This window comes from Bactrocera tryoni, chromosome 5 (genome assembly GCF_016617805.1).
Source record: "Bactrocera tryoni isolate S06 chromosome 5, CSIRO_BtryS06_freeze2, whole genome shotgun sequence".
In the NCBI taxonomy this organism is placed as follows: domain Eukaryota; kingdom Metazoa; phylum Arthropoda; class Insecta; order Diptera; family Tephritidae; genus Bactrocera; species Bactrocera tryoni.
In genome coordinates, this window is record NC_052503.1 from 45,583,081 (window position 1) to 45,607,304 (window position 24,224).

Here is a 24,224-nt window from a genome sequence, read left to right on the forward strand (position 1 = left end):
TTTTGGCTGTAATATTTTAAAAAAATGAAAAACTTTGATTCTGCCTCTGCCGTTTTATGACATTTTCCATCACTTTGGCCAGAACTTCCGGCGATAGGTCCTCGCACTGTCTTTAAGAGTTGCAAGAGTCTGAGGCTTGTTGACATAAGCCCGCGGCTTCAAAAAGCCCTACAAAAAGAAGTCTGGAGCGGTCAAATCAGCCGATCTTGCTGGCCAGTGCAAATCGCCAAAACGGGAGATTAGTCGCCCGGGAAATGCAGCCTTCAGCATATCGGTTGTGGCACGTGGACTGTGTGCCGTTGCACCGTCCTGTTGGAACCACATTTTTCAATCCTATTTCATCAAGTTGCAGCAAAACGAACTCGTTGATCATTGGCCCGCGACGTCTTCGAAAAAAAAGGGATTTTCGGTGCCCCAGAAGCGTAAATTTTGCTTATTTACGTACCCGCTAAGATGGAAATGGGCCTCATCACTTATGATTATTTTTGATGAAAAATCATCTTTTGATGGTGATTAAGGATGGCTTGAGCGTATATTAGACGCGATTGGCGGTCAGCAGCTAACAGCTGACGCAACGTCTGGACTTTATACGGAAACATCTTCAAATCTTGTACCAAAACTCACTGTAAACATCGTCGACTGATACCCATTTGCGTGGCACTTCGTCTGGTCTATGTCGACGGCGCTTCCATGACATTCTCAAAATAAAGCTGACGTTTGTATTTTTTAAGAAAATATTTTGATGTGACCGCCGTGCCATAAACGTATTATAGTTTAGTTATCCTATATAAAATGAATATAGTTTTTTATGTTATTTTGGAAGTATTGTACAACATCGTAAAACATATATTTTCCAAGGCTAAAGGAAACCACAAAAAACATAATCTATTTAATAACTCGATAACCCTACTTAAAACTTCTTAATATGTTTCTGTGTCTTATAGCGGTGTTTTCAATAGGGACGCTACAAAAGTAGACTGTCCCTATCGGTCAAACAACGACGAACAACGCCACATTTTCCAGCTCTTTGAACATTTCTCAGTAAGGATTGCAATTCAATCGTGGAAAGATATATGTACGTTCCAACAGCGAGTCAAAATTATTAAAATTTACTACCGAAATTCGGAGTCAGTGGCCTCAACTTTAAAAGCGCTATCAACAATTGAGCGTCTAGTGGAAAACAACAACAAATGTGTGGCAAAGAAGTGCCGGTGGTGTCGGTAATATTGCTGGTGCTAGTGCATTAGTTGAGGAAGACCCAAATCAGTCTCTCACATGTCATTCTCAAGCGTTAGGCATATCTGTGACGTCGCTGTGGCGAATTTTGTGAAAAGATCGTGGCCTACATCCTTACAAAATCAAATTGACGCAAGAACTGAAACTTGATCACTAGAATCGTCGTATGTTCGTGAATTGGGCTGAGCAACAACTTGAAAATGATCCACAGTTTCGTCGAAAAATCAACGTCCCAATCGATTTATTTGATACCGTTAGACAATTTTTTGAGGGATTCGTACGAATATCGAAAGTGAAATTGCAGCCGATGTATGCTTGAAAACCTGTCGAAAACTGGATACAACGTCTGGACTTCGGCAAGCGTTCCCTTGGTGGCCATGCAAAGGAAATCAAATTCCATCTATTTCACTGTTTTTGTTTTATTTAAAAAAACTTTTGTAGCGCTCCTATTGGAAAACCCTAATATTATGGTTTTTATAGATTTCCTTTCTATTATTTATTGTCTATCTGACTGTCTAGATACAGGCATTGTAAATGAAGGGCTAAATGTTGTGGCGTTGGTTTTATACGCAAAGTTATGCCGTGTTACCTCAAAGAAAAGTTAAAAAGATTAATAGCCGCTTCTAAAATTTGTCACGTAGTGTATGTATTATTTAATACTAGTATAAACCCGCGGCCCCGGTCGCTCTTTGTTGTCGAGGATATCATTTATTGTGTTAATAATATAATAGAATAGTGGAAATGGCAATCAACATTTTTTATTGACATCGTAAACCACTTAAGTAATAGTACATACTTAAAAATGTACGATGTAACATCTTCACAGTGTCTGCATTTGCATCGTATATCATTACACATATTTGTATATGCTTCTTGTTATAGTGAAGGAGTAGAGCAGAAGAGAGCGCGTCTCACGCCCTATATCTAGTCATGTGGTAATGGTTTGTCTAACATTCATTGAATGTAATTGCAAAATCGACGGCTAAAACCCAAATATTACACGGAAGAAAACACAGACTTGGTCGTTTCTTTTAAATATTGCATTGCTCTGGGCAATGCTTCAGGAATATTCGTCAGCTATTAGGTACTCATCTCAAATTATGATTCAACCTTTTCTTATTCAGTTACAACTATCACTATAATTCTTATATACTTTGTGATCAAATTGAAAAGTGAATTTTGTCCATTTCATTTCCTTCAATGTAATCCCCTTCTGCTGCAATACACTTATGCCAACGAATTTTTCAGTCATCATAGCACTTGAAATTCAAATTGAGTCAAAACGGTGTTCAGGTTAATTTGCTGAATATCCAGAAGTTACACGAAGGTAAAACAGGCAAATGCGGGGGTTGCGACTCGATATTAGTTGAAAATGTGGCGGAATAATCACGAATAACCAATGCAGTATGAGATGGCGCATTATCGCACTTCTTTCTTCAGTAAATTCAGACATAGGAAAAATCGAAGAATTCAATTTGAGAGTTTAACAGTACGCTGCGTATCTCAAATACTAATTAATATTTTGATGTGAAATTTATCATATATATCACTAACAATACTACCAACATACAGAAAATAAAAATTTAACGATTCGAAGAAAATTCGAAGTATAAATTAAAAATTCACCTTTCAATTTGATCACAGAGTATGTTTACGTAAACAAAAACCACTGTACCCAGCCAGTAGTTGTGTGATTTTATTTTGAATTTTTGAAGAAAAAATTTTCAAATGATTCCTACATATTGAACACTTGTATATGTTTTGAAATATTATATTTTTTTATTAATGAACTGTTGTGACTTTTAACATAAAACGATAGAAAGTAGCCTATGCCCGTCGCCAGGTTCCAAGCTACCTCAACACCAATTTTTAGTCAAATCGGTTCAGCCGTTCTAGAGTTAAAAATGTGGGATTTGCCAGCACAACACGCTTTTGATTGTACCAAAACCACACTTGACACAGTATCAGAATTAAACTTTGTTTTGGAATCTTTAATCGATTACAGTTTTTTAATTACAGTTGGTATATAATCGCAACCCGCAATGATATTGAAAATACTAAATTAGAGTACAGTGCGGATTAAATTTAATTTCACAAAAATACCGAAAATATTAGATTAAAATACCGCAGAAACACCTTCCGCCGATGACATCAGTTTAAAGACTGATTCTTGCTTTTGTTCTCGTTGTTTTTCCCACATACCCGTCTTCGTCGGCGGTTCTACTATATTCCCTAGAAAGGTCGCCATTAGGACCTTCTCCCGGACTAAAGAACTACCCGTGCAAATTTTCAAGTCTATACGTGCTGTGGTTCGGGCTAATGCGTGGTTATACAAAAAAGGCGTTTCATTTTTATATATAAGATGAATACTATACAGTAAAATTTATGTCTATGCTTCCCTAATCTAAACTTAATTTTATACAATTTATATTCTGCCCTTACCGAATGGTAGTTAAAAATACAATAGTTTTGAGAAAGTTTTGAGAAAATTTTGAGCATATACAAGTAACTTTACACTAAAAATATGAAGGAGATTTAAAAAGATGGTAGAAATTTTGGATTTATTAATTTTTAAAAATTTGAACTAAGTGGAAGTTATTGATTGCAAACGATAACTTCGAATTCCAATTAAAGGAAGCTGTTTATCAACAAACGTATGCAACCGAACACTTTATACTCTTGCAACTTGTAAAACTCAAAGCTCGGGAAATACTTTTAGGTGTAAAATTTCAACCAAAGGATCGAAATCTAAGTCTTTTTAAATATCCAAGTACTACACACTCATACACTGAAAGAACAATAAAGTTTGTTATAAAAACGATAATCATTATATGTACAATATATAATATATAAGTTTGGGATTTGTCTAGTTTTGCCAATACCACATACTATTAACATGCCACATACTAAAAAACCAATTACATAGAGTAAAGTCAGCCGGATGTTCAAAAATCCTGATATTAGTTATATGGGGGCTAGGCCAAGTTTTCGCCCGATTTTCTCTATTTTAGGCACGAAGCTATAGTACTATGGGCAAAATACGCTCTCTCATTTTCATTCAGATAACACACATATTTGCCGATATATGCGGTACAAAGTCACCCGGAAGTTCGCAAATCTTTATATTAGGTATATAGGGGGCTCAAGGATGTATTGACCTGATTCAACCCATTTGTGCGATTTTGCCCAATGCCACTAATCAAATTTAATTGAAATCGGTCTGTCGGGTAAGATTTCATCAAAAAGTGGGCGGTGCCCCGCTGTTTGTCTAATTTTCACATCCGCTCTAATAAAGATCCCTCATACCATCTCCAAGGTAAAACTTAATGGCTCTTAGTTAATGATTTATTGCGTTTTTAGTAGTTTTGAACAGTATCGTTATATCAAGAGTGAATTTCCATTATCACACTGTAGGTAGGAATTCTCATAATATTCGAGCTCAGCAAGTTTGGTTGTTGCAGCTTTAGTGGCTTAGGAGATATGTATAATAAAAATATTACAGGCCCTTACTACTGCGATCCCTTGTGCCAAATTACAGTTCCATATCTTAATTAAGTGCTTAATTATGAGACTTTATATGTTTTCGTTAATGGTGATTTGTGGTCGTGGCAGTGGTCCGATTACGCCTACCTGCGAACTCGAAATTTGCTTTGAGCTTAGGAACTTGCGTACCCAGTTCTTTCAAGATATCCGAATTTTTACTCAAGTTACAAGTTGCTCGGACAGACGGATGGACGGACAGAATACAGTCAACCGGATTTCAACTTTTCTCGTCATTCTGATAATTTATATTTATATAACCCTATATAAATCTCGCTTAGTTTTAGGTGATACGTACAAACGTTAGGTGAACAAAATTATTATACTCTGTAGCAACTGGTTACAAAACTATAAAAAAAATCGCGAAAATCAGTGATTTTTCGGAGCGTCACACTGAGACCATCCCTTAAGTGCTCGTGTGCTTTTCTAATAACAGTGTTATTTGTATTGGACAAAAACTTGTCTTCTTCTTCTTAATTGGCGTAGACACCGCTTACGCGATTATGGCCGAGTTAACAACAGCGCGCAAGTCGTTTCTTCTTTTCGCTAAGTGGCGCCAATTGGATATTCCAAGCGAATCCAGGTCCTTCTCCACTTGGTCCTTCCAACGGAGTGTTGGTCTTCCTCTCCTCTGCTTCCCCCGGCGGGTACTGCGTCGAATTCTTTCAGAGCTGGAGTAAAATATTGCGCGAGGTAAAATATTGCAATAAACCTTGGTGATTCTATGAATCAAAAAAATAAGGAGGTAAGTAAGTGATTCCGATTTCGTCGAACAACGAGTTTTAACCCTTTCGCTACTTTTTTTGTATTGCCAACGCTTGAAAGTATTTAGCCGGCTTTGATCCTTGTATTGTATAAAATCCAAGAGCATAAACGAATACACCCGAACTTTGCCCTTCATTACTTGCTTAGTGTTGAAAACGTGGCACAATAATGTGAATTAAAATAAGGTCTTATTTTGTTTTATTCAAAATATGATAGATATGATTTTAACAGTAAGGGGTCTAAACACCCTAAATAAGCAATCTATTTATATTTTCAGGAGTTTCCTTCAACAACTGAGCGTACGTCGATTTATAAATTGTAACGATTAGTTATTGGGAAAAGTAGTTATATCAGAAATGCTCTAAAAGTAAAAATTGTTTTTGAAGGCATTTAAATTCTCAGAACAGATTTGGTAAATAGAGTTTGATACCCCAAGCATAACCAAATTTGTATTCAAATTATTTTCATAGAATGCTTTTGTAGGTAGTCATATTCATTGTGCTATTTTTTAAAGTCGATCCATTATGTTCAGCGTACGTGTACTAACTAAACTTCATTGCTATCGTTTTATCCAATGCATCTACGATAAGACTGATAAAGCTCGGTGTTTAAAATATATATGTGTATGTTCAACATAACACCCGAACACGTTAAAGTTTATTTGTTTATGCTCACATTGGTTGAAGGTAGTGGAGGATACTAATTGAATCTAAAAGCTTTCTCTAACTTTTATAGACTTTCTTTATAGCCATGCACACATAGAAAAAGTGTATGAGAATACGGTAACGTCTACGGAAGTTTACGTGCAACTTCAGCGTGGTAAAAGGGCCTGCATCCCAAGGCTGCAACAACGCTATTGCATCAATTTCAATAAGCTTAACTCTTCGCCTCTGCATATGTACGAGTGTATGCGAGCCATACATTGCACGAAGCCGCAAATGTGTTTTCAAACAAATAAATTTTCACTCCACTTTGCACTATGAAAATTTAATATTCACTTTTAGGCGTTTTATGGAACTTACCAATGAATAACGTTGATAAAATGGTAGCCAGTTTAAACAGTGTAGTGTTGTAGTGTTTAAACACAACAAAATATATGTATGTACTAATGATAAAAGAAAATTAAATAAAGAAGAAATAGTAAACTAATTTGAATAAATGGGGTTTCTTTCAGCCCTCTGATGTCCTTTGCTAACTTTGTTTAAAAAAAAAAACAAAAATAAAAAAAATAAAATGCTATTTCTACTCCAAGTTACGACAAAAACTAAGTATCATACACAATTAAGTGACGTTACTGGACTATATTCCTGCATCCCGTTCTTATATTAATGCTGTTAATGATTATTTTATCTAGTGTTTAATAGCACAGAATTATTTCGTCTTTTCAACGGAATATGACCATTCAATGCAACGATCTTATTATAATTTGAAAAATATTTTTTCGATTTATATTTTTCGTTTACTGTATTCCTCAAAATATTGCACAAAGTGTTCACCAGAACTAAACACACAACATGTCTGCTTAATCATGTGATAACTTCAGTAAAAATGCAATATCTTAAGGAAAGTGGGACACGTGTTCGCTGGCGTCACAGAAGTTCAGTAATCGGATTGATAAGGCGGTAACTAAGCCCGAGCTTAAAATGCAAAGCTGTAATTTGGTACAAAAAACCACAGTAGAGACATAAATCTGTGATTTGAAAATTATTTGAAAGTGGATGTGACTTCATCCCCAATAAGTACACAATAAGGTATATCTATCATAATTCAAAAAGGCTATATCAATAAAAACAAATCTTAAACATCGAAAATCGCTCTATTATTTTGCAAAATATCCTTTATTAAGATCTACATTATTTTGCATGCGTTTGAACAAATTCTCAAAGCTTTTTTGCCACTCTGATTGAGATATTTCCAAAAAATGCAATCTGAATGCATCAACCGCCTCTTCAGGTGTCGAAAAATGTTGACTTATCAGTTTATCTTTTACGCACGGAAATAAAAAAGTCATTAGGTTCCAAGTCAGGACTATACGCTGTATGACACATCAAATTGATGTTTTGAGTACTCAAAGGTTCAGTTTACAGTCGATTTGTGAGACAAACATATAATTGTATACCCCCAGAATTTATTGTTCTGCATTTTTATAGTATTTTGGTTGCGATATATTCAGGTTCCAAAAAAAAAAACAACAGGGAGCCTTTTGCCTGGAAGTGCTTCTTGCGCGAACTAATTTTTTTGGATTTAGCTCAACTTGAAACGTTCATGCAGTTGACTGATTTTTACTTTCGGATATGTATTATATACATACTATACGTAAATTCACGTTTTATTATCTCTCACGATTTCATATTATGGACAGAATGACAACTGATTTGGGACCACCTCCACGAAATATCGTACTTGATTGAATTTACGATATCATCCATAAACACCGACCTTTTGGTGGAGCTTTGTCGTAAAAACTGAATTAAGTCCATCGATGCGCAGTCGCCGAATTAAGCCAAGTTAACAGTAGTAAAAAATAATCGCACGAAAATGGTCGCAGTTTAATTATATTTTTTGGCCGAGATGCAAATTTCAAGTGACTGTAATAAACACAAATAGCGGTCGTATGTCCAAACGTTCTGAGTATATATTTTTCTTCTTTATTGACGTAGACACAGGCGATATAACAACAGCGCTCCAGTCGTCTTTTTTATAGTAATTTGGCGCCAATTTGCGATACCAAGTACAGCCAGCTCCTCCCGGCAGGTGCTGCTTCGAATACTTTCAGTATGTATTACTGTGGGCAAAACATTGTAAGACTTTTTTATTTAAATTTCGCGCGAAAACCCTCTGTCGCACTATTTCTTCTTTAGGTTGTTTTGACTGTCAGTGATATCTGGACCACATGTTACAACAAAATAATCATTAGTGTTTAGTATACGCTTGTCTTTCTGAAGTGCATAAAGTACATTCGACAATTTTTACGATAAGTGAAATTATTCAAAGAAGTTCTATTAAAGTTTATGTGCGCAATCAGATTTCTGGTGCAGAAACATTCAGAATATTGAAAAAGTCCGTGATAATCCTTTGTCGTGAGCAAATGTTATTGATTGGTACAAATTACCTAAAGAGCGTCGAGAACGCCTTAACGACGAACCATGTCTGGGATGGCCTTCAACGCTATCTGATGATTAACAAGTCAAGAAAATAAACGGTGAGCCGATGCCAAAAAAACACGTCAAAGCAGGCTGTTGAGCTACCAAGCTTTTTTGATAGCTTCGAATCGCGATATAAAACAACGACCATATATATTTACAAAATATTTATTAATATAAATATAAATAATACAACGAATAGAAAGTTACGTGGCTGGTGGCTTACCAGGTGAAATGCACATGCGTCTGCAGGTAGCGAATATAAAAAGCGAACTAAACTATGATGCTAGGCTTAGGCAAAGCTAAGCTTAATTGTTCTCACATGCATGTATATATGTATAAATATATTAAAGGATAAAGGGAAATGAGGAATTAGAATAGCGAGTAATGCCGTGGTGGATATGCAAAATTATAGTGACCAGATAACAATTAATATTAAATATTTACAATGTTTTCTCACCGCAGTGAGTGGAATATAGTATGTGTGCGTATACAGTTAGTAAACTTAAGTATAAATAATAACTTAAGATTAGTCCTACTCATTATTGGTAGTTCCATTGTGAAAGGAGCTGCTCCGAACACAAGCCAAAAAACGAGGTTATTTTGGCAGTTATCAAAGTATGGTTTACCCCGAATACCTTTCGACCGGCCATAATGTAAACAAGAAATACTACATGAGTGTTATGCGTCATTTGCGCGAAGCTATTGGTAAAAAGAGGCCGGAATTATATACCGACAACTCTTGGTTTTTGCACAATGAGAATACACCGCCGCATACTGTAATGATTGTAAATGAGTTTTTGAGAAAAACGTTGGCAAAAGTGTACTGGGATCAAATGGAATTACTTTGAGAGGACGGCATCCAATATTTCAATGTAATAATCGACTGTGCATTTTTCTTTTATGTATCCATAAATTTTTAACCAAAATATATAAACAAAGACATAGATTTTTTTTTTTACAATTACCAATAAATATTGTTTCAGAAACATCAGTATTTCTGGCACAAAAAAAATAAATTTTATGGATAATTTAATAAGTATCAAATACAACCAATTCAGTCAATGAGTGCAAGGTGAAAGGAAAGTGACAAAATCAAAGAAACATTTCATTCCATTGGCACTCTAAGATATACCATATATACAATGGACACAATTTGATGAAATGTTATATTGAATGCACAGGTATAAATTGAGTTAGAGTTAATTTCTGCGGAATATTTTCTATTTTTACGCTGCTGGCGCTTTATGGATTTGATTCGATTTATTTACTGTTGTTACAAGAGGATTTATTTTGTTATGCATATAAAACAATGTCTGCCTGTAATATGGGAATTTATTATTTATTTAAATATATGTATATATATACATATGTACTTGGATATGAGTATATTGTAAAGTGTACAACCCCGAAAGCCAAAGACGAATTCTATGCGTGAATAAATATTTTATATTATATTATAAATCCTTTGAACCAAGCATAATACAAAACCAAAACTACCAGAGATGGAGAGATTGGAATATGGTTGTTTTTTTTCTCTTGCAACCTGCTGCTACAGATTATACTAGTTTTGTACACCTAACGGTTGTATGTATCACCTAAAGCTAATCGAAATATACATATATAATAGGGTGTGCCATTTTGAGGCACCTGTGGAAATACCCGGTCCCTTCACATATAACTTCCCTAGGCGCCCATATACCTAATATAAACATTATCTAACTTTCAGTTGACTTTATGCTGGATATATCGGCCAATATTTGACTTACCTCAATGATAATTATAGAACATGTTTTCCTTGTAACACAATATCCTTGTGCCAAAAAAAAAAATACAAATGGGCGAAGATTTGACTTACCGTCCATATAACAAATATCAGGATTTTCGAACTTCCGTCTGACTTTGTACCATATGTTTGGTGATTGCATGTGAGGTACCTTAATGAAACCCAGGGAAATTTTTTTAGTATGTGGCATGATAATAGTCAATAGATGAAATCGGGTCGAGGACTCCTATAACGTAATAATAATACATATAATGATTTTCGGTTTTCTGACAAATCGAATGCCGAATATGTCGGTCAGTATATGAGTTATATAGAGAATAGTATAGATTCCAATCTTCGGGTTGACATTTTACATCTTAAGTTATTTTCTTGGCGTTGATTCTTTCAAGCTGCAAGAGTAAAAAATATTGGGTTGAATCCGAACTTACTTATGTTAGTTGTTCATCAAAAGTGTTTTAAATCTTAAACTTCTGTATGATAAATTTACGGTATGAAATTACATTACATTTCTTTTGTAATAATTATGTGTTAATGTGAAAGCATTATCCATTTTTATTAAACTATTGACTATCTAACGGATTTTCAAGTTTTAGTTTGCCAAAATGGCAGAGTTGTAATAGGGGAATATGTTGACTCTTGCAATGATAGAAAAATTGTTAATTTTCCCTTTCACACACTTAAAAGTTGCTTGTGCTGACGAAAAATAAAAGTCATAATTGGTATACCTATCTTTAAAGTAACATTGATTACTTATCATAATTCATGATGAAATTAAACACGAAACATTTAATAACTTTCAATAATAACACCCTAGCTTAATACTTACTTTACAGGGTCCGGCACTCGAAGTGTGTTCAGTCCGTTTGCGCAACAGTCGCACTAGAATCAGCTGTTTATAACTTTGCTGAATGACAATTCGGAGTGATGTTCACAAGTATACAAAAGCGTTTTGCCAAAAGTGAAGGCAAAAAAAGTGTTCAGCGTTGGAATTCAAACGTAATAGAGTGATTGCTTTATACTTAGCTGGAAAATCACAGCCAGCAATTGTTCGTGAGCTCAAACACCTTAATGTGAATAAAGTTTTTGTTTATCGCGCCATCACTCGTTACAATGATACTGGTAGGATCGCAAAACGCCATGGAGGTAGTCGTCAGAAGACTGCAACGTCACGTGAGATGGTTCGGAAAGTGAAGAAGTGACTTGGGCAAAATCTACGATCAAATGGCTAAAGAACTAAAAATATCCGACAGCAGCATCCGACGCATATTGAAAAATAAGCTCAACGTCAAGCCTTACAAGTTCCGAAAGGCCCATGATCTCACACCGAAGCAGCAACAAGTAAGACTTGAGAGAGCGAAACACTTCCTTCGCTTGGCCGAAAGCGGTCATATTCCGAACATTGTGTTTTCTGGCGAAACAATTTTTCCAATTGAGCAAGTCGTAAACTCTCAAACCGATAGACCTTGACCGACTGTTCATACGAAAATCTAAGTCATCGGTTAGCCACCAGGAGGCAGCACCCGCCACAAGTAATGGTTTGGGCCGCTGTCACCGCATATAGGCGCTCTCCAATTGTTTTATGGAGCCTGGCGTCAAAGTAAATGCGACATATTATCGGCAAAGTGTTCTGGAGGCTGCTTTGAAGCCGTGGGCAAACAAACATTTCGGTCGCAAACCATGGACGTTTCAACAAGACTCAGCACCGTCTCACAAAGCGCGAGTGAGCCAAGGATGACTGAAAAACAACGTTCCAAACTTCATTACGACCACACAATGGCTCTCGAATTCACCAGATGCGAATCCAATGGATTATTCTCTCTCGGCCATTTTGCAGAGCAAGGTCCGAATTAAAAAATACACCAGTCTCGAGAAAGCCATTGTCCGTGAGTGGGCCAAAATATCGGCAAGTCACATTCGGGCAGCTTGCGATTCTTTTTTTTACCGTCTCAAGGCCATAGCTAAGGCGAAATGTAGTCATATCAAGCAAAAGTGAATTGATCCTGAATTTATGATTATTTTCACACATTTTGTACTTTTTGTACATTTTTTCCAAACCGAATTTATGGCTTTTTTAATTGTTACACTTCAAGTGCCGGACCCTGTAATAAAGTAATCAAGTAGTCGCCTTTATTGAACGCAATAAATTTAACCATTTCCACGAAGATCTCCATTACATTTCCGAATATTTCGGGAGGTGTAGCAGTGATTTTATAACCAAAGTTTGCACTGAGTGCGAGCATTACTCGGATTGCTTCTTAAATGGCATTCAAAAAAATTAGAGGGTGTGAAAAATCGGTATATAGGTGCACGGTATCGATCGTTTAACTTATTCCAATGACGTCAATGGTTATCTGCCAATTTACTTTGTACTACACCTTAAAGGAAAAAAAATACCTGCACCAAATTGTGAATATTAAAATATCAATCATTAATAATAAAAGGTGATAAATATGAATGATATTTAACGTTTGCATATCGACATTGAAAAAAAAAAACACTCTGGATATTTGTTAATCCATCTAATGATAAAATTTTCCGTTTGCTTACGGATTTGTGTAAAATTTGGTCAGTGTGTTCAGTAACGTTTGCCATTTCATCATGTCTCGTTTAACTTTATTCTTCCAACTTCTAAGGTGAACACTTTCTCTCCGTCTACCAAACTCAGTTAGCATCTTCCAAGCAGAAGAACTAGGCAGTAGGAGTTCCACTGAATAACTACGAAAAGTACTCAGATAACGAACAATTACACAGATAGCTAGGCGGTATTTATAGCCTTCTTATCGCCAAGGGTCGATTTAGTCAAAAGTAAAACATATAGTGATGGTTTGAACTCACTCAAAGGTCAACTTTACTTATCCATAATTTGGGTCATCGGCCACATGTACACTTTCGGCAACGAAAGAACAGAAGAGTTGGACAAGTCAGGAGTCTCTCTACACGAACCCAAAGCTCGCTAGGAATGATCAAAAGATGGTTCAAACACATAATTTGAACAAATGGAAATCTGTTACCAAATGCAGGTTGGCAAAATAGGTATGGCCGATATAACTAAAACTAAAGACTTCACCACAATATATCAGCTTTATAAAGATTTGAGAAATTAACTTTAACGCTGAAGGAGACAGCAGTATACAGTGAGCCAAAAAAGCAAGACAGAATATATTGGAGCTATCGGAAAGTCCGTATTATCTTACCACCTCAAGTGTATTACATTCATATATGTACATACAAAACGCCCTCTGAAGTTTTAGGTTTTACCCTTGAAAACAAAAAAACAATAAGAACTTAAGGTAGTAGTCTGGTAACTTATGCCTATTTTTATCACTTCTTTGGAGGGTGGTTTTCATAGGAAAATAAAAATGAATTATTTTGAATATTTAGAGTGTTTTTTTATAATATTAAAAATATAAAAAAAAATGTATTTGAAAAAATTTAATACATTATTACTATTATTATTGGCAGTCGAAGTTGAAACCTTAAAACAAATGTACGTGGGTGGCCCGGGTGATTTTGGCTCTTGACGTAATCTGAAATCAAATATTCTTGATTATTCTTAATCTTTAGATATGTCATTATGGTTGGAACTATTGAAGTTAAATTTCAAGGGTAATAACAAAATGGCGGACTTTGAAAAAAAGTGCTTTTATTTTAGCAAAGAATGGATGTATAACAAAAAGTTGGCGGTGAAAAAAAGTGAAGAGAGAACCACAAGTGTGTGGAACAGCCTGTTAAAATTTGAAAGCAATCGGTTCAGTAAAAAAAAGTTAGGACCCGGGCCGACCAGAAAAACAATGTTTTGAGAAAAACGCGTTTAAAGTTCAACAACTCCGAGAGAGAGGACTCTGAGACGCTCTAGGAAACTCGTTATAACTCCCGAAATATTATGAATCTATCCGAAATTTTTGCAGTATATTCCCAAGACATTCTATTTTCAAATTAAGCAAAACAAAATTTCGATTTTTTTAACCCAAGTTACCAGAGTACTACCTCAAGCACTCTCAATGAATTGAACCTCATTCATTCTCCCATTTACTATTTAACAGGGCATTTTTTATCTTTTGCAACAAATGTTTTATTTCCAAAGCAAAGAAATCTACAACTTTGAAAAAGATTCTACTATTAAATTCACTGCTCTACAAAAATGAAAAATTATGCATCGTATGTATCGTATTCATATGTATATATTTGATGCACCGTGCCGTATGAGCAACAAATGTTGTATAATTCACTGGTATGAAGTCAAAGATAACTTGATTTATATTTTAATTGCATTTAACTTTTAAAGAAATCTTTTTATTGTTTGAATTGAAAATAAAGGGTTTGGTTACGTTATATCCTTTTTTTAAGGGAAATGGTGGTCTATGATGCAGATGCAAATCCGCGTTCGTATTAGATGTTAAATTTAAGAGTGCAAAAGGGTGTTAATATTTTTCGCAACAACAAAGGTTGTAGAAGCGAGTGGACATATATAATTTGTTTGTGTATGGTAAATAAATATATAGCGTACCAGTCACATTGTTCCAGCCGAACTCGAAAGCTGAACTAAAACTTCCTCAGTTATGAGTATGGGTATTTAAAAAGTTAAAAACTTTAAAGTCATTTTTTCGAAACATTGTTACAAAAAATTTAACTGAAATAATAACTAAATACGTCAGCTAATATAAGCAGTGAATTGTAGTATAAGACACATGTCACCCAACTTCACTTTTAAATTATTATACTTATCGGTTTCGATATTTTATTTAGCTTCTCAACCAAATCATTTGAAATGTATATATACATATGTATGCCCATAGACCTACCGTGAAAGAGGGACAGGAATGCTTATTTATTAGTTATAGGTTTTTTAGGCCTCGTATAATGTCAGTTAAAAAAGGTAGAGGGAAAATTTGACATTAAAATTTTAAAGTTTACTCTCTGCTGATGATTTTCGGATAAAATGATCCAAAACTAAACCAAGTCCTCAAAATTATTTACTTTAGACACTATCCCCAATATACTACTTTTCTAATAACATTGATCTTATAAGATACACCGTTATGAGAAAAGCACGCTCTGTAATTTTGCTTGAGATAACTCAAATATTGGTCGATACATGCAGAATAAAATCATCCGGAAGTTTGAAATTGTTTACATTATGTATATGGGGCTCAGGGAAGTACTGACCATCTGAATTTCAATTGTACATATATCCCATACATGGTACGATGTTTTCGGTCAAAAGTTAAAATCAAGATACTGGAGTCCACATTTCGGGAATTTGGTGGATTGAACAGTTTTTGGTTGAATTTAGAATTTTTTTTCATAGGAGGGCATATTTTTAAAGAATTATTTACGCAAAGTTTTATATCAATTATTTCTTGATTTTTGTACTGGGAAGTGAAAGAATTAAAAGGAATTTAATTTCTGTTATTTGGGAAGTTGCCGTGGTTCTTGTCCAACTCGAAGTCGAAATCGGTCTGTCGGATCCTAAGATATGTCTAATTTTTATATCGGCACCCTTAAAGGCTTCTCATAGCTTCTCGGAGGTAAATCTTAACGTCTCTCGCGTGTTTAGTTATTGTCTTATTGAGCTTTTATTAGTTTTCAACCGTACCGTTATAAAGGGAGTGAGCCAGGTTATATTCCGTTTTCATCCATTTTCACATTGTCGTTAGAAGTTCTTATGATATTTGAGTTGGGTTAATTTGGTTGTTAACTTTAGTGCTTTAGGAGAGATATACAGGTTATTATATGTGCACGCTATGGCTGCCAGTAGGGATGGTAAACTCGATTCCGATTCTACTCGAGAATCGAGTTTTCTCGTAAAATAATCGATTTTTCGGAATCGATCTTCAGTAGTTGAAGTCGATTAAGAAACGATTCTTGACATTCCTCCGCACAATAACCACCACAAAAAAAAATGATTTTTTTTTCATGTTATTTATATGGAAAATAGAAAATTTGAAAGAGGCAACTCTTAATATTAATATTAAGAGCTCATCTTTTGAGTGACTTTCTTTTTCACATTTTCGAAAGTTTTTAGCCTGTTTTTCAGTTGAAAAAAAAAAGGTTGACTCAGAATGACACACCCTATTGAGCACGTGTGGTACGCATGATAAAATTTCGTAATGTTTAGCGTTGCAAAGTCGTGTTGCGTGCTCCTACTTTTAAGGATAAGTTTGTGTAATTGCCAAAATTCATACTAATACGAGTAAATGAGTAAAGGGGCGATAGTGACGGCATTGTATCAAGATTATGTAGATGCTAAGGAGTAAAATATATATTTTCAAAACCACACAAAATGTCAACACACTGATAATTGGATTAGCATTAGTAAATGCAAATTTATAGATAAGCACACATTCATATATACATATTTGGGGTCAGAGGAGACAGAGCGTAAGGTAGGAAGAGAATAGTTCCATAAGGGGTTCGACTTACCTATACCTTGTTGCTTTTGCGGTGAACATGCTGCGGTTTAAGACTTCTCAAAATGCACGAATATGTGCTCAATTGTGAATCGTGACACTTAAGTAAACAAATATCCGATCTCTAACAGTTAAATACTTTAAAATAAAATGGATTGCAGTAAATTCTAGTAGAATTTCCAATTTTGTGGAATAGCGGTCATAGCACAAGAGGTTGAGTCCTCTAATTAGTCCTTATTAGGTAAAGTGTTCACTTGTTAATAGTTCGAATTGTTTCCTTTTACTTTTGGCGCAAAGGTTTCGATTGGCTGCTAGTTGCTAGTGCTAGGTAAAGTCAGTCCTCAGTTCGCAGCTTATCTTAAAAATAAAGAACGGCCTATAAAGTTTCGATTGTGTTGAAGTTTTTATTAAACCCTGAGCAGGGTATATGACGTATGTTACAAATTTTATAATACGGAATCATTGGAGCTATTATCAGAGAGTCGGTCTGAGATGCAAATTTTAAAACCCGTCTTATTCAGATATGATGAGAGCAAAAGGCGCAAGAGTATATTTGGCTTAGAAAGTTCATTTCGAAAAGTACTGTAGTTTATGAAGAATTGAAAACACTCCTGTAGGGAGGAATCCCCACCATTTTACCCCTGGACCCAAGAATGGGTATACAAAGAATATTGAAATGTACTATATAGACATCCATACATATAATCTCATTCTGGAACACATTAATTGTTAAGTCGGATTGGAGCTGCAACATTCCTAAAATATTTTATAGGAAATGAAAATATAAGCAACATAGAAAAAAGTTCTCATACGGTTGCGAGACACTATATTATATAGTAAAGTGAATGTATCTTGAACAGATTCTGGTAAAATAGCCTGATAAAACGTTTTTTGGCATGTTTCAATTTCTAAAAGCATACTACTAAGGTGAAAAATTAATGTGATTAGATCATGTGATGTGATAGATTTTACTCGCAAATACTGTTTCAGTAAAAGTGTTCATTGAAATTGTGGAAGTTACTGTTATTTCACTGAATGAAAATTATTCATATAAATTATTTGATGTTATAAGTATCTTTATGTTACAGCTAAGTCTACTTGTATGAGTGTGCATTTAATTAAGAATTCAGAAGCATATTTCGCCAGTAACTTCTGCAGTCTTGACTTCTTGGTTATACTGGTTTTTTCTGGAAAGTAGTAGGACTGATTTTCATCCGCTGCGACTGCACTTCGAAGCGTGCGCGCACTGATTGGATTCGGTAGAGGGCGTTCCTAGTAACGAACAAACGATTTAATTATAATACAATTGAATCAAGTTATTGTATCTTTCGCGCAGTCAGGGCAAGTTCTTTTATTAATACAAAAATTAAGACTCTGCATTTTGATAATTTAATGCTATTTAAACTACTTTATAATACTAGTTTCTATTTGCTGTCTGCTATTCTATTTGTCGTTACAAATAGTCCCGTGAGGATAGGAGACAACACTTGTTATGTGTGATATCATTTCACATTTGTTTATGCGTGGTTCAGCATAAACAAGAGATGTTTTGGTTATTTCTGTCCAATGAAACGTTCCTTAATAGCGGTTGGTTAGTTGTCTCTGAGCACCTAGAGAGTCAGGACAAACATTTTTGCGCGACGTGTTTCTGTGAATGGTGCTAGTCGAAAATGCAGCGTTCGTTAGAGCAGAAGTACGCGATTAAATTCTATGTGAAAGTAGGTAAATCTGCGGCAGAGACCGCTTACGCGATTATAGCCGAGTTAACAACAGCGCGCCAGTCGTTTCTTCTTTTCGCTACGTGGCGCCAATTGGATACTCCAAGCGAAGCCAGGCCCTCCTCCACCTGGTCCAACGGAGTGGAGGTCTTCCTCTTCCTCTGCTTCCCCCGACGGGTACCGGTACTTTCAGAGCTGGAGTCTTTCGTCCATTCGGACAACATGACCTAGCAAGCGTAGTCTAAAGGAAATAAATGCAATAATCCGTAATTAGTTTGATTTATTTTATTTACGTTAGTTAGTCTGCTAAGATTACTAGAAACTGTCCGACTATCCGACCATATAAGCAATCTGATGATTTACACTCCACTCGGACTTATGAACATGGGAGATAACTTATGAACGTAAAGATAACGAAACTTACACTACATCATTCACTTTGAAATATGTAGTTAGTGAAAAAGTGAGTAATATCTGTCAAAATTTTACATTCTTACTTTAATATAATTGCCATACTGGTGATACGTTGGTTGCTATATATACATTTCTGGCGTAATAATGTAAATAGACATATTTATCAACGAAAATGGTTTTTTTTTTGTTATTTTTTTTTGTCGATTGCTGTTTTGCTTCGGGCTCATACGCATAGGCCCATGATTCGTCTTATAAACGTCTTTTGAAGCACCGCGATCGTATTTTTTCAGCATTTCTTTACACCAATCCACACCAGCCTTTTTTTGAGCGATTGTCAAACTGTGCGGGATCCAACGAGAACAAACCTTTTTTACGGCCAGGTGTTCATGCAATATCGAATGTATGTATGCTGGTGGGAGAAATGCATAGGCATGCCTCTATCTGAAGGTATGTTATATGACGGTCTTTCATTATCAGTTCGCGTACGGCATCGATGTTTTTTGGCACAACGGCTGTTTTTGGACGACCTTCACGGAGTTCGTCTTTGAGCGAGCGTCGGCCACGATTGAATTCGTTGTACCAGTTTTTCACAAATTTGGTGTGATTACTCAAAAAGAGTTCACCAAAACATAAATGCATTGTGTAACAGGCGTGTGGCAATCAGGTTTAAATATATGGTGGCTTTTCAGATGGAAACGAATATTTGCTGTAATTAGTTACAGAGAAGTTTTATTGAAAGGGTATAAATTGTAAGCCGAGCATTGCGAAATTGAGAAATTATCTAAGACTTGTTGGACCGTGAATTTCATGTTGACTACATATTAAATATCTCATATACGTACATTAATATTATAAGTATGATCAGTTTTCCCATCCTGCTGTAAACATCTCTTCTCGCAATAAGCGAATAATACACATATATTGAATTTTCACTGAAATTTAGAACACGTCAAAGTTGAATTTATTTGAGCATAAGGATCGGATTTTAGATTTACAATTTAACGAGCACTAAGTATCTTGGAAGAAATGTGAAATCTTGATATTTAATTTTTATAGCTTTTCGTTATATTTTTTTATCATATGAATAAAACACTTTTAGAATATGTTTTTTGCTTTAAATATTTTGCAAATTTACTAAAATTTTCGAGAAAAAGTCAGCCATAGGCACTGAGGTGCTCATATTCTGTATTTAGGGGCCTTATGCTAAAATGAACGGATTAAATGGAATTAATAGTGATTTAGTATGGAAATTAGGTTGATGGCCGATTTCATTAATTTTAACGCTGTGATGAAAGAATATTAGAGGAGAAATATTGTATTATAAACGTGGCTGATTTGGTCCATTATTTGAAATCACATATTTTCGCCTGTAAGTAAAAGCTCCCCGCCTATTAACTAAATATCATTCCCTTTCAACTGCCATATTTACATATTTCTACAACATTGAGTTACTGGGTACAAATAATGACAAAATCATTTATATCTTCTCCTCTTTCAAATTTTTATTATATGGATTTTACAGTTTTAATCGGTTTTACACCACATTCTGCAGTTGAAACTTCATCATATATACATTAGGGTGATCCAAGAGGAGGTATTTTTTTCAATAGCCTATTTTCAACAGGCTTTGTAACGTGTGTCGTGACACGCTGACATGTCTTTTTTGTTCGGTATTGTGTGGCATTTTATGATGGAAAGACTTACGTCTGAACAACGTTTACAAATTGTTCAACTTCATTATAAAAATTCACGTTCTGTAAAGAGTATGTTTCGCGAGCTTCGCTCAACTTATGGTCAATATAATCGGCCTACATAGGAAAATATATATGTATATACTATATATCAGCCGTAGCTGAGAGTGTATACAAAGACGGTGTAGAGTAGAATCGGCGTCATTCGCAGCAACTCGGACTGATGTATAGAACGACAAACGAACGCATTTTACGTCGAGATCTTAAATTGAAAGTGTATAAAATAGATCTTGTACAAGATCTGAAGTCGTTCGACCTTCCCAAATGAAATTGCTTCAACTTATGGGCTCTTGAAAAGTTCCAAGAAGATTCGACGTATCTAAACGAAATTTGGTTCAATGATGAGGTCCATTTCTTGCTCAACGGGTATGTAAACATACAAAATTGTCGCATTTGGGACGTAGAGCAACCTGAAAAAATTCAAGGGCTGACATTTCATTCAGAAAAATCAACGGTGTGTTGTGGCTTGTGGGCCAGTGGAACCATTGGTTCATATTTCTTCAAAGACGACTGACCGTTATAGCGCCGTGATAGCCGACCGTTTGATGCCTAAAATAAAATTCGTTATTTCGGCGGCATTTGTTTTCAACAAAACGTGTATCACTTTTCACACATCGCATCAATCAATGGATTACTTGAGAGAACAATTCGGTGGGCAGATAATTTCAGGTTTTGGGCCGCCAAGATCGTGTGATATTACACCGTTAGCCTTTTTGCTAATATTTAATGTTTCTGAGATATTTAAAGTCTAAGGTCTATGCGGGCAATTACGCTTCGATTTAGACCTTGAAGCAAAACATCGCGCCTGTCATTCGCCAGTGACCAGTCGAAAAACTCGAACGGGTCACCGAAAATTAGACTCAACGGATGAATCATCTGAGACGTAGCCGCGGCCAACATTTAAAAGAGATAATCTTCAAAAAATAAATACGAAAGAATGTTCCTTCTTCCTTCTGTTTAATTTTAGTTATGTAAGTACAAATATGGACGAAAAAAGTTAACAGCTTTTTCTAACTCTAAAAAGTGCCGACAAAGGCACTTCCGCAGTGCAATTAGTGAGCAGTACACCTTGTGAATTGAACATGTAAGATTTCAGAACGCAAGCAAGTGCACATATCTATGTTGCTACTGCACAGTACTTTACAAAACCATACATATGAATTTGTTACTATACCAGGCTCTTTTCTCAATGAACTACCAAATATAACATTTAGAGTAAATAATTTCTTCAGTAAGAAATTGTTGAGTGCACTAAGTAAAGATGATACTATGTATATTTATAAAACCTATAAGTGTTGCAATTTCTGAGCTTGTACGCAATTATTGTTTACGAAATTATTCATCACTGAAAAAATTTCAAATTTTCCAATGAAATGTTGTTGACTTTTGTATTTAGATGTTTGGTGCAAACTCTCTGTATAAATAAACGAAGGTCAATATTTAATCCTGGTAAAATAGTCGAATCGAATCGAATATATTAACATTTATAATTATATAATTTTACCTCCCTGCCATTTTCAACCTTTCACTTTACACCATTTATTGGGGCATTTTGGAGGAGGATAATGAACTGCATGGTTTCGGAAATTTTCTCCTACTAGTTACTTCTTCATCATGTTTTTTTCAATATTTCAGCACGGCGGATGACCTTTTTCCCTTTTCTTTTCAGATCGATTCGGTAAGAAAGCCATGCTATGTGTTTGCTGGGATCAGAAGGATGTGAGGTATCATGAGCTTCTAAATTATGATATGACTGTTAATACTAATCGTTTGTAAACTTCGCATAACAGTGGGGGGAGGTTGATTTGAATGGGACACTGTCCGGAAACTCCTTATCAAACCAAGTTTTTATTTCCCTGTATTTTTTCCTTCAAAAGCAATATTTACTAACAAGCAAAATTTCTTTTTATCCATTTTTTTTTTCATAATAACGAAAGTAGCTTCACTCAAAATGATATAACTGATGATGAAATGATATAAATTAAAGATTCGACAGCTGTAAACTTTACACATGCGCCATTTGAAGAGTAGCGCTAACTAGAAATTATATGAAGTGAATTTTAGTTGCGCCATTTATGAGTCAGCCAAGGCTAACGTGTTGTTTTTTTGTACTTTCAAAAATCATCTTTTTTGGGGCAGTCAAACTTCCTTGAGAAACTGGTATTGCATCTGAGCATATACCGTCAGTTTGTTTTTGCGAAAAAAATGGGTGCACAAATCAGACAATTTTTATACATTATGTCTAAATAGAAATGGAAACAGAGGCTTTCATTGCAAATGTGGTGTTTTGGTAGCTAATTTATGTAATACATTGAACTGCTCTGTAATATAGCAAAACATTTGTTGCATTGAGTTTTGCCTGCTAATGATCAAACATCGCTATTGGCATATTAAATACATATTTACGCTACAGCTTTTGATGAGTCACGCCGCAAACTGCATAGCACAGTGCATATATGCACCTATGTATGTATATCATGCTTATTCGCTCTTGCAATATCTCTACCCACATGATTTTATCTTGCTATACGTTCAATGCTTATCTTTCAGTTATTGTCGGCGCTAATTTGCATATTTGATTTGATACAATTTTCAATTGTAGAGGCAAAACAATAACAATTTCAATATTTAGGGGTTATTTGGGTTACATACATACAGTATTAACAAAGAAATAAATTCTAAAATTTTGGAAAAAAATATTTTAAACTCGGCCATTGCGAAGCCATTTCCGGTGACCCCTCGGAAAATAGATTGGTTTAGTTAAAACCTTAACTTAGAACTTGGACGAAGGAAAAAAAATTAAAAATTATTTTTTGGCAGACATTTTTACAAAAAAATTAAAATTTTGCGACATTGTTTTTTTTTTCAAATAGTTGTAATCGAAAAAAATCCTTCGTTCAAGTCTTTAAGAATTGTATCTCAAATAACTGTGTCAAATTTCATAAAGATCGGTTGAGTAGTTCTCTAGAAATTTTGCCAACCGGCTTCACACAAAAAAACACAGTTTCGAGAAAAACGCGTTTAAAGACGGCGCACTTAGTTTTGCTAGTCTCGAGCGCACAAGTTCTAAAAGCTGTATCTCCTAAACTGTTACTCAAGTTCCGAATTTAGGACAATGTTCTCGATGTAGTCGAATTTAATAAGATAATAAAAAAAATTATTTGTAACCATGTAACCTCTTAACACACTTGGATGTTTTCAGGCATATATTTCGGCTGTGGAGTTTGTGCCCAAGCACTTTTGAAACTAATTCTATTTATTATGTTAAAATAATCACAACTCTAAAAATGACAAATGTTCAGGAGGAGTAAAAAGCCGTTGCTGTAAAAATTATTCGTTACAGTCAATTCGTCATCCATAATATGCAAGCTTATGTTTTTTAAATAGGACCTTACTCTAATATGATTGATTTTCCAGTTTAACAGAGAAATTAAGACACATTTTTGTTTAAGACTTCGAAT